Source organism: Salminus brasiliensis, chromosome 5 (assembly GCF_030463535.1).
Source record: "Salminus brasiliensis chromosome 5, fSalBra1.hap2, whole genome shotgun sequence".
Classification (NCBI taxonomy): Eukaryota; Metazoa; Chordata; class Actinopteri; order Characiformes; family Bryconidae; genus Salminus; species Salminus brasiliensis.
The window spans coordinates 28,347,284-28,362,593 of NC_132882.1; positions in this window are offsets into that span (position 1 = coordinate 28,347,284).

Below are 15,310 nucleotides of genomic sequence, written 5' to 3' on the forward strand. Positions count from 1 at the left end.
TCTGAACCAAGCTTTAATGGAAGAGATAAGATAAATGCATCTAACCTTTTAGTACAAAGGCCCTAACATTAAAATCACTTACAGTGGAAATTCACTTGAATAGTAACCTACAAATACCACATAATCTTGAATACTCTTCCTCATTGTGTCTGTCAAAACTTTTCTTTTTTTGGTTCCTTTTTTTAGTTCAAATTCTACTTTTCCTCATTTTAGGTTTACATGGAAAATCCCAGATTTCCTATGTGGTTTATAACTTTTAGACCCTACTGTAGACTCCTGGACTTATAACATTTATACTATATGTTCACAGGGTTGTGCCCACTTATCACCCACTTATCCAATGTTTCCTCAGTCCAGAGAATGCAATGCCACTACTCCACAGTGCAGTGTGGTGGAGTCTCTATGTCTTTTTAGTCCTTGGCATGACAGAACAAGGCTTCACAGATACAGTAGGTGTTAATGTTTTCACTTTTATTCAACCCACCCTACATATTTCACTGTTGTTGTTCTGGAAACTGGGAGTTTAATGTGTGGTACAGGACCTATAAATACCCACCGACTGTCCTTCTCTGATGTGTCACTATGGACCTAATGGGGGCACTAATCGGAGCTGGAGTGCACTGCTGGGGAAAGCGTGGGGGCTGCTGGCTTGTTCACTGCTGGCTGGAGGTGATAGATGAGCCCGGTGTGGACCCTTCAGCAAGGCTGGGATACAGCCACCCCCCTCCTGCTAACCCAGCCTGACAACTCAGCAGCCCACCTGCAGCCTGCGCTCCTTGGGTGGCTCCAACTCATTACCACGCTCCAGAGGACAACAAAAATAGCCTGCTCCTCCACCCACACTCAAACAAGACTTGCCTGATACTGCCGATCACTTGAATCTAACACAGCATATCAAGTATGAGTATACCACATATTGGTGTGTTTATTAAAAGCTTTGAGCCAGGGTGGGCAGGGTGGCCTAATCCCATGCTCATGTAAGCATAGTGGTAGCGAAGAAGTAAAAAAACAGGTGCTTCAAAGGGTTCTTTGAACAAACCATGTTTGTAATAAGGAAGCGTCAGTGTGAAGAACCTTTATAGAAGATGTGATGGCTCTTTAGGCCCTCAAAGGTTCTTTACATTCACTTTCTCATTTACTTGTGTTCTTTTATGAAACCAAAAATGGTTCCTCTGTGCCATAGCTTAAAGAACCATTTGAAGCACCTTTATTTTTTAAGGGTGTGCCAATAATATCCAACATGTAGTAGTGAATAATAATAGTAAATAATAACAGGCCAAAAGAGCTACTAGGTTTTTAATACCTTACAGAACTGCAGTAGATCTTTTTGGAATAAAATAAAAAGTTGAACCTCCAGAATGAAAGATGTGAAGAAAAGCTGGAAGAATCTTAGAGTCTAAGATCTCAACCAATGGAACTCTGAACTCTGTTCCTCTCAGAAACACATAATTAAATTACTATTTAAAAACACAGTTCAAATACATTGAAACTTTACTTGAGCACATTTAACTCAGTACATGTGTCTACCAACCTCAGACTTTTCTAACAGATGGTAGAATAAATTTAGTCACACTATTTTTGCTCGAGGCTTACCTACCTAGAGATTTGATATTTTGTTATACTTGTTTTGTTCTTTTTTTTTATTCTATTACTTCAAGTGTAAAAAGCTCTTGAAAAAAGGTTAGCCGACTATATTCAAACCAACACAGCCGGTAAACATTGCTGCAAACGTTGTTGTGTGAGAAATATGTCATACAAGGAAGACACTATGTTGCTACTTTAACCTAGCACCTAAAGGAAGCTTGAATTACAGTGAGGGATTATAGGAGTTCATGGTTTATCCCCTTGGGCTGAAGAACAGTGCTCTTTCAACTTCAAATAGCTTTTTTTCTGCTTCAGTATCTCAAGTGCTAGAAATTGTCACAGGATCAATTTGATTGACTCAGGCCCAATTTGCTCGCCCGCTTGTGGCAGCCAATTAAATTGAGTTATTCCAGCTGCAGCAGACTTTTAGCATGACAGGTCCACCAAAGTCCCCGAGGACCATAGCTCCTGTGTGCCAGAGGAGTCTTCTCCGAGTGAGCCGCTAAAAGAGAAAACAGCAGTCGCCTCATTGCAATGAGGATCCACATACTCCGTAAAAAAATGAAGCATTCATCTTAACTGAGGAAATTTCCTAATAAGGTAAAGTGAATATGTGTTTTTTGAAAATATGATGTGATTATATATATACATATATATAGTCATATCAGAATATTATGGCCAACCTTACAATGAACAATTACATCAGCTTTACTTACAATCTAGAAGCACTTTATAGTTCTACAATTAGTGATTATAGTCTGTCTGTTTCTCTGCATACTTTATTAGCCTCCTTACAGCCTTTTCTTCAAAGGACAGGACCCCACAGGACCCCCACAGAGCAGGTATTATTTGGGGTGGTGTTGCCCTGGTACGCGTGGATCAGACACAGCTGAGAATAGTGCACCAACCACAAATATCCAGCTAACAGTCCCTGTCCTGTGGGCAGCATCCTATGGCCACTTATGATGATGATCAACACACACAGCAACAGATGAGCTTCTGTCCCTGACTTTACATCTAGAAGATGGACCAACTAGATAGGAGTGTCTAAGAGAGTGGATAGTTAGTGGACACAGTGTTTAAACACTCCAGCAGCACTGCTGGGTCTGATCCACTCGTACCAGCGCAACACACACTACTAACACACCTCCACCACGTCAGTCAGTGTCACTGCAGTACTGAGAATGACCCACCACCCAACTAATACCTGCTCTGTGGTGGTCCTGTGGTGTCCTGACCACTGAAGAACAGTAAACACAGTAAGAACAGAGAGAGATGAATTACAGTCTGGAATTAAGGAACTACTACATTCCAAACCTGAAGTATGTATTTTTTCATGTTAACCCAGTAACACAATGCTTCCCTTGAACAACGCAATCCCATTAATATACAACATTAGCTCAAGTCCAAAAACATATTTCTCAGCTCCAAAAATTTAACATGTCAGCATATCTCACTTTTTAAGATGAAATGTGAGGAGCCTTCTATTTAAAGCCTTAATAAGTCATTGCAGGGTCTTACTATAACACATGAGCTAGAGGTTTTAAAGATTCTCCACACTGTTTAGGTAATTGGCCCAATAGAGCAATTATGCATATTGGTTTGGAGGATTAAGGAGCTATCTGATACAGCTAGAAGAGTATGAAGCACTCACCATGGGGCTGTGGAACAGTGAACAGTAAGAACTATTCATAGGGCTTTATTCTCTTACCTCACCAATGCTCTTATAACTGAATGCAGTCAAATCATCACATTAATGTTCCAACAGACTAAATGCATTAACACAAATGCGTGATTTTATAAAGAACACTGGGTTAAGAGGTGAGCACAAACGTTCTGGACCGCTAAACTCTACAAGTACTAATATCATAGATTCATAGCAGCCTATATGGCAAAAGCATCAGAGTGCATGGCCTTGGAATGAAGGATCTGGATGATCTGCCCAGTACCAGACATTTTTCACCCTTCATCTGCACCCTAACGGCGTGGACTAGAGTTTACTTTTCTCTACTTAGAGAGAAAGTGCTACTCTGAACTTTAATTTGTCCTGTGATATTAAGCCAATGCTTCTTCTATTCAGGACACAAAAGGGCAAACGGCAATATATCACAAAAACCAAGATAATCAGATTAATAACTGCTGTTTGTTCACTGGTTATTGCCATGATGCTCATATTGCCGCTGCTACTCACACTACATTTTTTTTTTCTGTATGTTACAAACCACTAGAGATGTGGGTATATCACTTCTCATTTCTTGTCTGATACCAGCGATGATGGGATTGACGGTAAACAGCAATCTAAACAGATAGGCCTTATTTGAAATAAAGTCTACAGTATCCAAGATTCATGTATTATCTCATATCAACTGTAATTCAACAGTCAAACAGTGCTCTTCATTCATCAGTCTAGGCCACACCGAGAGGTTCCACTGAGGAGAAACGCCTGTAACAGCTAATTTTCTCATTTTCCAACATAAGCAGTAATGAATTACAAAGATACAGCTAAATTAATTGAGTCGGAATATAAACGATAAAGCAGCCTTTTAGATCTTTGACGCGCTCCAGCCTGCATGGCTCTCTTCAAGCGCATGTGTACGTGTGTGAATACGCTGAGAGTGCGCGTTAATTGTATCTGATTTGTTACTTTGTTGAGCTCTGTTGTCAGAACAGGAGTAAATGAATGTTTTATGAGTCGGGGCCTGTGTAAATGTGGCAGTTCCCCAGCCTCTTGCTGTCATTTCCAATTCCATGTTATCCAGCTTCCCACTCCCAAAGCTCCAAACACAGCACAACACAGCTCAGACAACTTAATTATGGGGGGAAATTTAGTTTGAACGTGTCACTTTACGCCTCAGGTCACACTCAACCACAGGTCGTGGGCTGGTCAACTGGCACCTGGTTCGACTACAGGCACAAAACACAGGTGCGTACAGATACCTAAGAGTTTTATTCATCAAAATATCAAACACAAAATATAATCATAAGAATAATCATAAGAAGAATTTGGCAGTGCTTAGAGCTGAACTAGAACGTACAGTAAATGTGCACAAATAGAGAGAAACAGGGAAGTTCGTAAATCTGCAATTAACACTCTCAAGACAGTAATATATTCTATTTATAGTCCTATGTAAAAGCTTGGGGACTATTTGTCAAATGAGTGCAAAAAAGGAAAACATGTTTTACATTGTTTTCAAACATTATTAACCATATTAAATTTTATGCACACCTTAGATGCAATTCCCATCCATCTTTAACATACATAATGCTGCATTACTTTCTACATGCTACATTTACATTTTTAATGTGTTAAATTATTCAAATAAACAGTAATTCTGCTGTGTGACTGATGTGTGTAAAGAATGAAAGAAAAGTTTGACCAGGCATGTGCAAAAAAAGTTAAATTGGGCAATTCCATGGTAAACTTTACTTAGTAGATTCCATTTAAGGTCATATTACTGAAGCCTTTGCAACCCTTTTTTCAGTCCAACGAAAGTGTTATTTTGCTACCGCTAGTTATTACATATTACATTACATTATATTACGTTATTTCTAAAATTAAAACTGCATGTTAACTACACATTTGTAGACAACTATGCAAATACATCTTGCTAAGTGGAAGTTAAGAAATGTTCTTAATCTTGGGAGATGGACCACATCCTTAACCCATCCCCCTCCAGGTCTTCATCCTCTTTATATACCCACACCTTACAGTCTGTCCCTGTTCAAATAAATACAGGGACCATAGATAAGATGCTGTCAATGACTCATAGCCTCAGGTATCAGGTCAAATATCAGGTTAGCTCTCAATAGCATGGTCATAAACTGACACAAAAGACTGAAACACCTTTAGTGTGACCAAACAAAAACCCTTTCACTGAAGACAAAGATGTTGCACAAGAGGACAAATTCTCTCTCTCTCTCTCTCTCTCTCTCTTTTTAATGAAGCTTTCGTATATAAACTCCTATTCATTTTTTTTTTTACATTTTGTTAGTAATGCCTTTTTGCAAGAATAATTTTTATAAGGAATGGCGTAAAACTTCAAAGAATCAGAGCTATACAACTGTGAGATAGAGGACATGGAATTGTAGAGAGAAAACAACACATAGACGACAAATAACAATATGGATCAGTTTCATAGGGGTCTGCCCCATCATTTAGATTTCTAAAGCATCTTGTAGGATATGCATTGCTCACACTAATGTACACCAAACTACTGTGCAGACATGCAATTTACAGGTAATCAACAATCAGATCAACATTTTTTTTGGCAAAACTGAGGTGCAGTAATCGGCTAGATCAAATTCTAATAGGGCCATAAATAGCTCACTGCACTTTAAGCTGCTTGATTTTCACACTTCTGCTTTATTTCCTTCATAGTTTGTGAAGGACATCTGCAAAACTGACAGCAGTATGTCATTTACATATTGAGTTCTCTGGAGCAAAGTAACTGCTGAGAATGACATCAGTTGGTTTCTGAACTCACATCACAAATGACACAAATTACATCACTTCCACCACTCATACGTACACCTGTCTGAACTGGCACTGTATATTACTTGGCCATTCTGCTAAATGTGAGATCAGGAACCGCTTGTCTGAGACAATATTAACTGCTTATGTCTCCACCTCCGTCTTAGTTTTAGCTCATCGTCAAAAGCAGCTGCCATCCGTTTATCATGCCTCTTGCTCATAACAGGAGAAAAACCTATTTAACCTACAGCATCTAAAGCAATCTGTTGTTTTTCATGACCAAAAGATAAGATCAGCTAAGCATGCAGCTTTGAAAGCACACTAGGCCTACTGACCTCAGTGCCACCACCATCCTAATTTTAAGCAAGACACGGTGTGAGTAAGTCATGTCTGCAGATGTAACTTGTTAGAGCTAATGTGATGCTATCATCATTCACATCAGACAGTAAGTAACACACAATGTGAGCCTGACCTGGAACATGTAGCCCGTTGATAGACATTCTATTATATATATATATATATATATATATATATATATATATATATATACACACATATTATCACTGCACATCTTTTTGTGTGTTTCCTGCTGTGTACAAATGTACACATTTGTATGAAATATACATTCTACTGTAGATTCTATATATTATAATATATATATATATATATATATATATATATATATATATATATATATATATATATATATAATATAATAAATATAATAATATAATAAATATATTATTATATATTATATTCTATATTTATACAGAATACATGTACAGTGTGTTTAGTACACAGTGTACAGTATGTTATGTTTTAAAGAATGCTAGGAATTACTAAAGTGTTTGCAATATCTATCCACTGTATGCAGTACATGGGCTGTAGTGATATTTTTTCTTTTAGTTATTTATACAGTGTGCAGTTCAACCAAATACCAACGTACAATGCAAGTAAATAGTTCTTAGTAAAAAGTGCAAGTAAAAAGTTCTTAAATAATAAATGACAGAGTAATTATGCATTTATGGTAAAAGTGGAGACTTGTGAAGGTGGTGGGATGCACATACGTACACGGCATAGTGATGTACTAAAACCACCACCACTGGAAAGAAGCTACAGATAAGGGCTCTGAGGGTCCCAGACACAAGCTCTTAATGCATCGATCAAGTGATATTCCATCTCACTCTTATTGTGCACCGCTGATCCATAAACTCCATACGAGAAGGCCGTGACGGTCATAAACAGCATTCTCCATATGGAGCGAGAGCATAGGTTGCAGGGAGAGATGCTGTCTCATGGGCCACATAGGACCAAGGTAGTGAGGCGTTAAGGAACATGGTGTCGGGGTGTGCTGGTAGGCCTCGACAAAGAGCTACAGGTCTACACTGAGGAGAACACAAGAAATACTAAACGAATGAATAACGGCACCAGAGAAATCTGCATATTTATGCCGTACAGCCTGTTTACTGAGGAAGAATAAATAACATGTTCTGTTATTGTTCTGCAAAACCATCGATGCAGAGCGCCGCTTTATCTGCTTAATATATGCCACATTCGACCCAGTGCTGTGACTTCCATTCCGCAGGACACATTTAGCACTAATGTTGCACAGCATTAAATCAATAAGCAATGGATTGTAATGGCCTAAATCTATTAGCCATGGAAGACAAACCTCTGACTCAAAAGTTGCTATCCTTTCCCCTCTTGAATCCAGTTAGACGGAGCGTGGCCCCCTCTCAAAACGCAACACGTGATGTATTCTGCTTGATTAGTGAAGTATTAAATGGGAGTAATTTAAAGCAATGGTCCATTAGACAGCACTGACAAGTAGGCTTCTCTCCAAAAACTCACTGGACAGAGCAGGAGCAGCATTACTGAGACCAAATGAATATAGAATGAGGGAGGGAGGGAGGGGGGCAGAGAATGGCAGAATGGCACAAAAAAAAAGGAAAAGATGAGGATGAGAGATCTTGTGTTTTTCTGTGCAAACGTCCATGAAGAGTTTTCATACTTCCCTTGAAAAAGACCATTATGCTCCTGTCATTGGACGACCCTAAATGATTTGGATGGGAATTCTGAGATCACAGAGTGAAGTGGTGTGTGTGTGTGGGGGGGGGCTGTGTTTTTAAACACCCTACACAAATAGACTATGTCCTTGAGCTACTCATGCATGTTAATATGGCTGTGACAGTGTCCCTTCCAATCCTGCTGCACTATTTCCAACTCCATTAGAGTAAAACATCCCTTCTCCCATTCCTGCCATTGTCAATATGTCTTCATCCTCCCATCTTTGGGGGCTTATGAGGGAAGGTATCAGAAAACAGATTGGGCAAAATAGATGTTTGGCTGCTGAGGATTTTACGGCGCGTGTGCCCCCCTCCCTTGGTAAGACAGCTGGGCTAAAGCGCTTTTGGCAGGGGTCTGCTGCAGTGCACTAATGGCGCTTGCTGGGTGACAGGCTGAGAGGAAGAGGCCCACTGAAGGCCCCCTCGCTCGGCCCACATGTCTGCTCGGGCTGCTGTCTCCTCTGTGTGCCATCCACCCACAAGGACAGCCAGCTAATTTAGGCATGCCCAATGACAGCCGTGAAATGATGGGTAGTTTGGTCTTTTTCAAGAGCAGGGTAAACCCATCAACCATCCTTGGAAGTATGTGCGCACTCACAGGCATACAGTGCACACTGAACTTCTCGTCAGCGGTCCTCGCACGCCATCTGGATACAAGCATTAAAATATTGTGGCAATGCTGGAGGAAAACCTCGAATCCCCTTTTTTTTCTCTTTGGTTGCCATTCGGATGTCTTTTGAGCATTCTTACTGCCCTTCGCAATGTGGGGACATTATGCAGGGTTGGGAGGGTTACTTTAAAAAAATGTATGACTCTAATCTGCCACTATTATTATTCTTATTCTTCTTATTATTACCACCATTAACCATTATTACTTTCATTATTCTTACCATCACTACTTTGATTATATTAGTTATATGATATTATGGTTATATCATCACACCTGAACAGTCTTGGTGGTTCGGTGAATTTTATCAATAATTTATGAACACTTCTGACCAGAGGAGGATAGGTCCTCTTTATGAGTCTTGGTTCCTCACAAGGTTTTCTTTCCAAGGTCAGCTCTGAAAGAGTTTTTGCTTGCCACTGTCACCTTTGGCTGCTCACTGGGGTTCTTAAGTTTTTATGTTTTGTGCTTTGACAGTTGTAAAAAGCATTATAAAAATAAATTTGATTTACTTATACATTTGATACCTGTCCAAATCCATTGAATTACTATATTAAAGTAACATAATCTGATTACTTTTGGATTACTTTTCTTTTTAACGCCATATTAGATCAAAAAGAACTCAACATATAAACTCACATCAAGCAATCTGGTGTCTTTACGTCTTCTAAATTACATTGACCATTACTGCTGGAGCAAAACCTTATCTCCAACATGGGAACTTCACAAGAACAGAAACAAATGTGAAATGAGATGAAAAAGTGAAATGATTTTATTCCAAGTATTCTGGATGATTTGTATTAGTCCATTTATCATGAACTGTTTAAACATCCGTCTGAAACAAACAGCTTAGACAAGCATGAATTCCATGTTCATCTAAAACTGGTTTATGCTGGTCTGGTGCTGGTCTAGTTTGCTGGCATATGCTGCATCAAATTTTTAGATTATGTCAGAAACTGTATAGAGTAGTATAGAGTATTTGGAGAATTTGAGAAGTTTCATTATGACAGTCAAGATATACAAGATTTAGCTTGGAGGTTATTGTGATTCATACTATTAGTACTACAATATCACACAGAAACACACCTTGTTTAGCAACAGAAAGAAAGGTTGAGATAAGCCATCGTCCAGCAGTCAGCTCATCACACAGCAGTCCTAGTTCGTCTATAAAGATAGAAGCGAGATTGTCTTACTTTCAGATTTTTCTGGAGTCGTAAAGTCTTCTGAAGCTGAGAAAATATTTACTGAAATGTACATTATTGACGGCATTCACAGCATGCCATGCAGGGAAGGCACCTGCCAGTTTAAGATTCTCACCTGCGTGGGAGCTGGAACACTGAACTACCTCTAATGTGTGCCAAAATACTAAATACTAACTAAATACTCACTTTTCACTGTAATGGTAATGGATTGCAGCTACTGTTTTTTGTATCCTGATTACGTAACACCCTTATATATAATCCATATCTACCCAACTCTGATGTTAAATGACAAAACAACAACACAAAAAAATTACTTAATCTTTTGTGAAGGCCACATTTTGTAAACTGGAGGTTTTGTTGACTGTGCTGATTAGGAAATGCTCATGGCTAAGCTCTATTAACTCTTTAAGGATGTAACAGTACAATACAGAACCAGACACTGACAGATGTTAAATAAACCAAGAGGTTTATTACAAAAGAATCAATCCAAAAGAGAGTAGCCTAAAGCGAGCAGGGTAAAAACCGGTATGATCAGTACATGATGCACACACAACAAAATGCAAAGCACAAAAAACACAAAATACAGCATAAAGGCAATACTTTGCAATGTGGTTAACAAACAGCCAGGCTTCTACACACAGGTGAACAGGTAAACATGATACTCAGGTGACAAAGATCTGGATAGAGTGTTGTGTTTGGTTGGTGGAGACAAGAGTTTTTCAGGTGCATTATGGGAGCTGCCGTTGTCACAAAGTAGCTTTACAGTGAGCAAGCTAAAGGTGACAGTGTCTCTTTAAGCTAGAGGAAGAAATCTTGGGGGAGGAACCACGACTTACTTGAGTGGGTAGGGCTACCAGAATGCTGAGAAAGAACTGTTCCCAGCCCTACCCCCAGGGCATTGTCCTCTACTATGAATGCTAGTGATGGGTCTAGATGTTTGAGAATGATGGCTGAATGCACCTATAGGCATGTTCATTCCAAACAAGCCATTTGGTGTTAGCTCAAAGTAGGCAGGGAGAGGGACAGTACTTTACTGTACATTAATCCATGGCTACAGGAGTACATGAGATTAATGTACAGTAGAAATGAGTAAAGCCTGGAAACCTCTATAACCTATAAACTGTCGTGGGAGTAGGACAATTTAGTAGCTTTTATTTTCACAACATCCATGATGACACCATCTGGGCTAATGACATACCCTTTTTCTTTTAACCATCCATCTTTTTTCCCATCTTCATTCCCCATCACCAAAGTACCAATCTAAAAAACCTAGCAAATCTATCGTCCAGTTGTCTATCTCTGGGTTTACACACCCAACTGTACAGTGAATAATGTCTTACCACTCAAAAGCTCAATAATGTCTTGGTTAGTGACCAAAGCAAATTCTACACCACCTCAGTATGTACAGCTGTTTTTTTCATCACTCCCCCTTTCACTCACACTATTTAGATCTGTAGGAGTGCTGAAGAATGCTGGGAGTGTTGGACCAAAGGATGTCAATCTAGCGTGCTCATTAGAATATATGGGCTATGCTCAGATAGCTCTCAAATAGGCCAGATCAGCAATTCTACAGCAGTGTTGTATCATCTGACTCACTTGATCTCTGTTGGTCTATTCCTCAAGAAATGTTCACACAATACAGTGGTGAGACACTTCACAATGGGAAAGATCGGAATTTTGTGGACTTCTGTTCTGGAAATGTTAAAACAGGACGATGATCAAGGATTGCTGATGGAAACCGACAGGCATTTTTCTGGAGCTATGGAACATTACAAAAACATTGGTTGGGTGATTTCGCAGCAATTTGGCCAGGGAAGATGAGAAAAAATAGCACAGCTGCTCCCAGCTTTACTTTCAGCACCTCAGTCTGGGCAAAGTGCAATTCTCACCTGGGCTGTATTTGACCCTGGATATTTTGCTGCTTTCCTCAGCATTTGTTCTGAGGATCACACAAGGCGCGAGTGCTGAGATGTTTTTTTTTTATGTCACTTTTCTCACTGCGAGTAAATGCGAACATCTATTTTGTGACAATCTGACAAATCCTTGAAGAACTGAACAATTCTCTACTGAGGCTTTGGGGCACGGCACCTTGAGTACACAACAGAGTCTGCTTTGGCAGGAGAAGTGTGATTTTAGAAAACAGGACCTGATGTTCGTCTGTCTTCTCAGTAATAAGAGGGGACTCTGTATAGCGAGAGTGCTTTGAAAGAGTGACTGCATTCTTTAAATGAGAAAATTTCAGCCATATAAGCCATGATAACCAAATGAGACTGCCTGGAAGATGTAGAGATGCAATACTTAACTCCAACTTTCACATCTTTACTCAAACTTAAGGGTGGGCAATATGATGATATTTTAGCATGTAATTTTGTTATCCTGATACACAATATGCTTTTCTAAGTCAGTGCTTAGAGAACACTGACCAGAGTGTAATTAGACTAGTTTAACTGAATGTAGTGCAGAACTTTTTAAAGGAAAATCACTGTACTGAGAATGAGAGAGTGTTTGAATAGTAGTTTTTAAGAATCTGACTCTACTGATGCATTTTTTCAGCAATTTTTTCAGTGTATCGTGATAAACATTGTGTATTGTTTGACAATGTCCTAATATTGCTATTATGATGTGTTTTTTACCATATGCCCCCCCTCCCCGCCCAGCGATAACAACAACAACAACAACTAAACCAAAACCCAGCTTGATGTTTGAAACATGGACAGACATAAGGTAAAGGTAAAGGTGCACGTATTTGTCACTGTACACTGTACAGCGAAATGTGTCCTCCGCATTTAACCCATCTGGTAGTGAACACACACTCACACACACACACATGTGTTAGGGGCAGTGAGTACACACACACCCAGAGCGGTGGGCAGCCAACTCCAGCGCCCGGGGAGCAGAGAGGGTAAAGGGCCTTGCTCAAGGGCCCAACAGTGGCAGCTTGCCGAGCCCAGGAATCGAACCCACAACCCCTGTTATCGATATCCCGGCGCTCTAACCGCTAAGCCACCACTGCCCCATATATATATATATATGTGTGTGTGTGTGTGTGTGTGTGTGTGTGTGTTTGTTTGTTTGAATAATGCTATAGTGAGGTGTTGGGTGTTAGGTGGAGGACAGCACAGCATTTCTATTGGTCAATTTATCATGAAATGTTGACACAATATGAACCATATTGACTATACATTGAAGATGTATGCTATACCCTCAATCTGCTCCACAAAAAGAACAGTTCAGAGAAATCACTGAAAGCTCAATACTGAATGAATGTTACACTTTGTTTAGATTGCACCTTTTTAATACCCAAAAAACGCTTTTCAATAAATCCCCATTGTCGGCTCCTCGGTATCGTGTCCTCCCCCGGGGCGATTCCGAGCCGCCGCCCACAGGCCCAAATAAAGACTTCCACGTCGTTTTCGTTCATGTGTTTGGTTCATCGTATCGATTCATGTTCATTTGTGTTCATATGTTTGACTCAGTGTCTCGTTTCTTGTGCATTTGGTTACACCTGGGATTGGGGGGTATTTAAGGAGCCTCGACACCGCCATTCGGTGACGAGAATCTGGAGGTGTGTTACGGTCAGCTTTGGCTCAGTATTCACGATTCAGGAGCAGGTCACCCTGCTAACCACGTTATCAGCGAGGCTGTCAGGATTTCCTGGCTACCCACGTCCCAGCAAAGCAACCCATGCTCGCAGCAGCACGCTGCCGTTCAGGTTAGGTCGGCCTTGCTGTTTTGTCTAGCAGCTGGTTCCCCAGCTATCTGTGTCTTGTTATTGAGCGCTGCTCTAGTGCCCGCTCAGCTCCCAACTCCTCCCAGTCCCAGGTCTGTTATGTTCGCCCTTTGTGTTGTCACGTTTCGGTTTTGTTCACATTATTCCCCTTTCATTGCTGCTCATGTTTTTATTCCCTTGGTGTTTTATGTTTGTTTGTTTGTTTGAATAAACCTCCTTGCATTGGATTCCATCTCTGCGAGTGTTCATCACTAGTCTAGCACGCCATGACACCCAGCACAATCCTTAACACACAGAACTCAACCAACACATACCAGCGAGAGGCAGGAGCCAATTGTGCACCACATACACTCAACCAGAAATAACTTTCCACCTGAACTGCATGAGGAGTGCCAATCCATACCTTGGCATGCACACTTGTACAATTGTACAGCAACAAATTCACCCATTCTCCATGTTTGCAGACATGGGGAGAACATGGAAACTCCTCCCAGATAGAGAGCCCAAGGTTGAACCCAAGACCCAAGCGCTGAGAGACATCCATCCATGATGGATGTATTTAAACTTCTAATGATAAATGTTTGTATAGGATATGTTTAACCAGTGTTTGCATAGGGTGCATATAAATAGGTTTGGAAAGAAACATGTAAGTATTTACACCCTTAAAAAGGGCTCAAAGGGTTCTTTAGTAAAGCAATGGTTTAATATAGAACCCTGATAACTCAGAAGACCATTTGACTACATGGTTTTAACCTGGTTAACATTTTAAAAAGGGGTCAAATAACCTTTAAGTACTGTATAGAGACCCTTTTTGTTAGCATATATAAAAATCAAACAGGGTTTGGACACTAGAAGCTTGGAAACTATGAGCAAAGGTTTCACACAGTATTCATGACTTTGTAAATTCACAAGTGTTAATTCCTGTTGTAATGCTAAAAAAAAAGATGGTTACAGGTGAACACACTGTTGAAAATAAAACAGGGACAACTTTTATTAGTAAAACTAAAAAAAACTCTGATCAAGAGCCATCCCTCAAAAGAAAGTTTTCTACCTAATTTTACTAATGTAGTTCCATAACTGATTGGAATATTAACAATGTGGCGTGGGGGTGCGATTAGTGCTGCTGCAAAATCAATCACGCGAAGCTTCAGACCTCAGATTCTTTCCTCATTTTTTATGTCTCCACTTTAATTAAAATACTTAGTGGGGGGAAATATCATCTCTACATCACAGGAGAGGCTGGCTAGATGAAGCCCAGGAATGACTTTTGACACTTTTTTTCTTTTTTTTTTTCCCTGACGACCATCACAGCAGTTTGTGGTAGAAGGTAAAGGCTTTCTTTCTGTTCAAAGGTCTGCACAGGCTTGTTTAGGGGAGATAGGGGAGGGCAGGCAGAAACTCATCTTCCTGCTATCTCTGCTCGAGACATACAGTTTGTGCTAAAAACGACTGTGTGTATAATAGGCCGATATTTACATGGGGAAGCCTGCCGGCCTCGGACGTAGCCAGAGGTTGAGGAAAGGCTCGCAGGAATGGAAAAAAAAAACAAAAACACACACAGGGCAGGGGCAAACAGAAAAGGAGAAAATG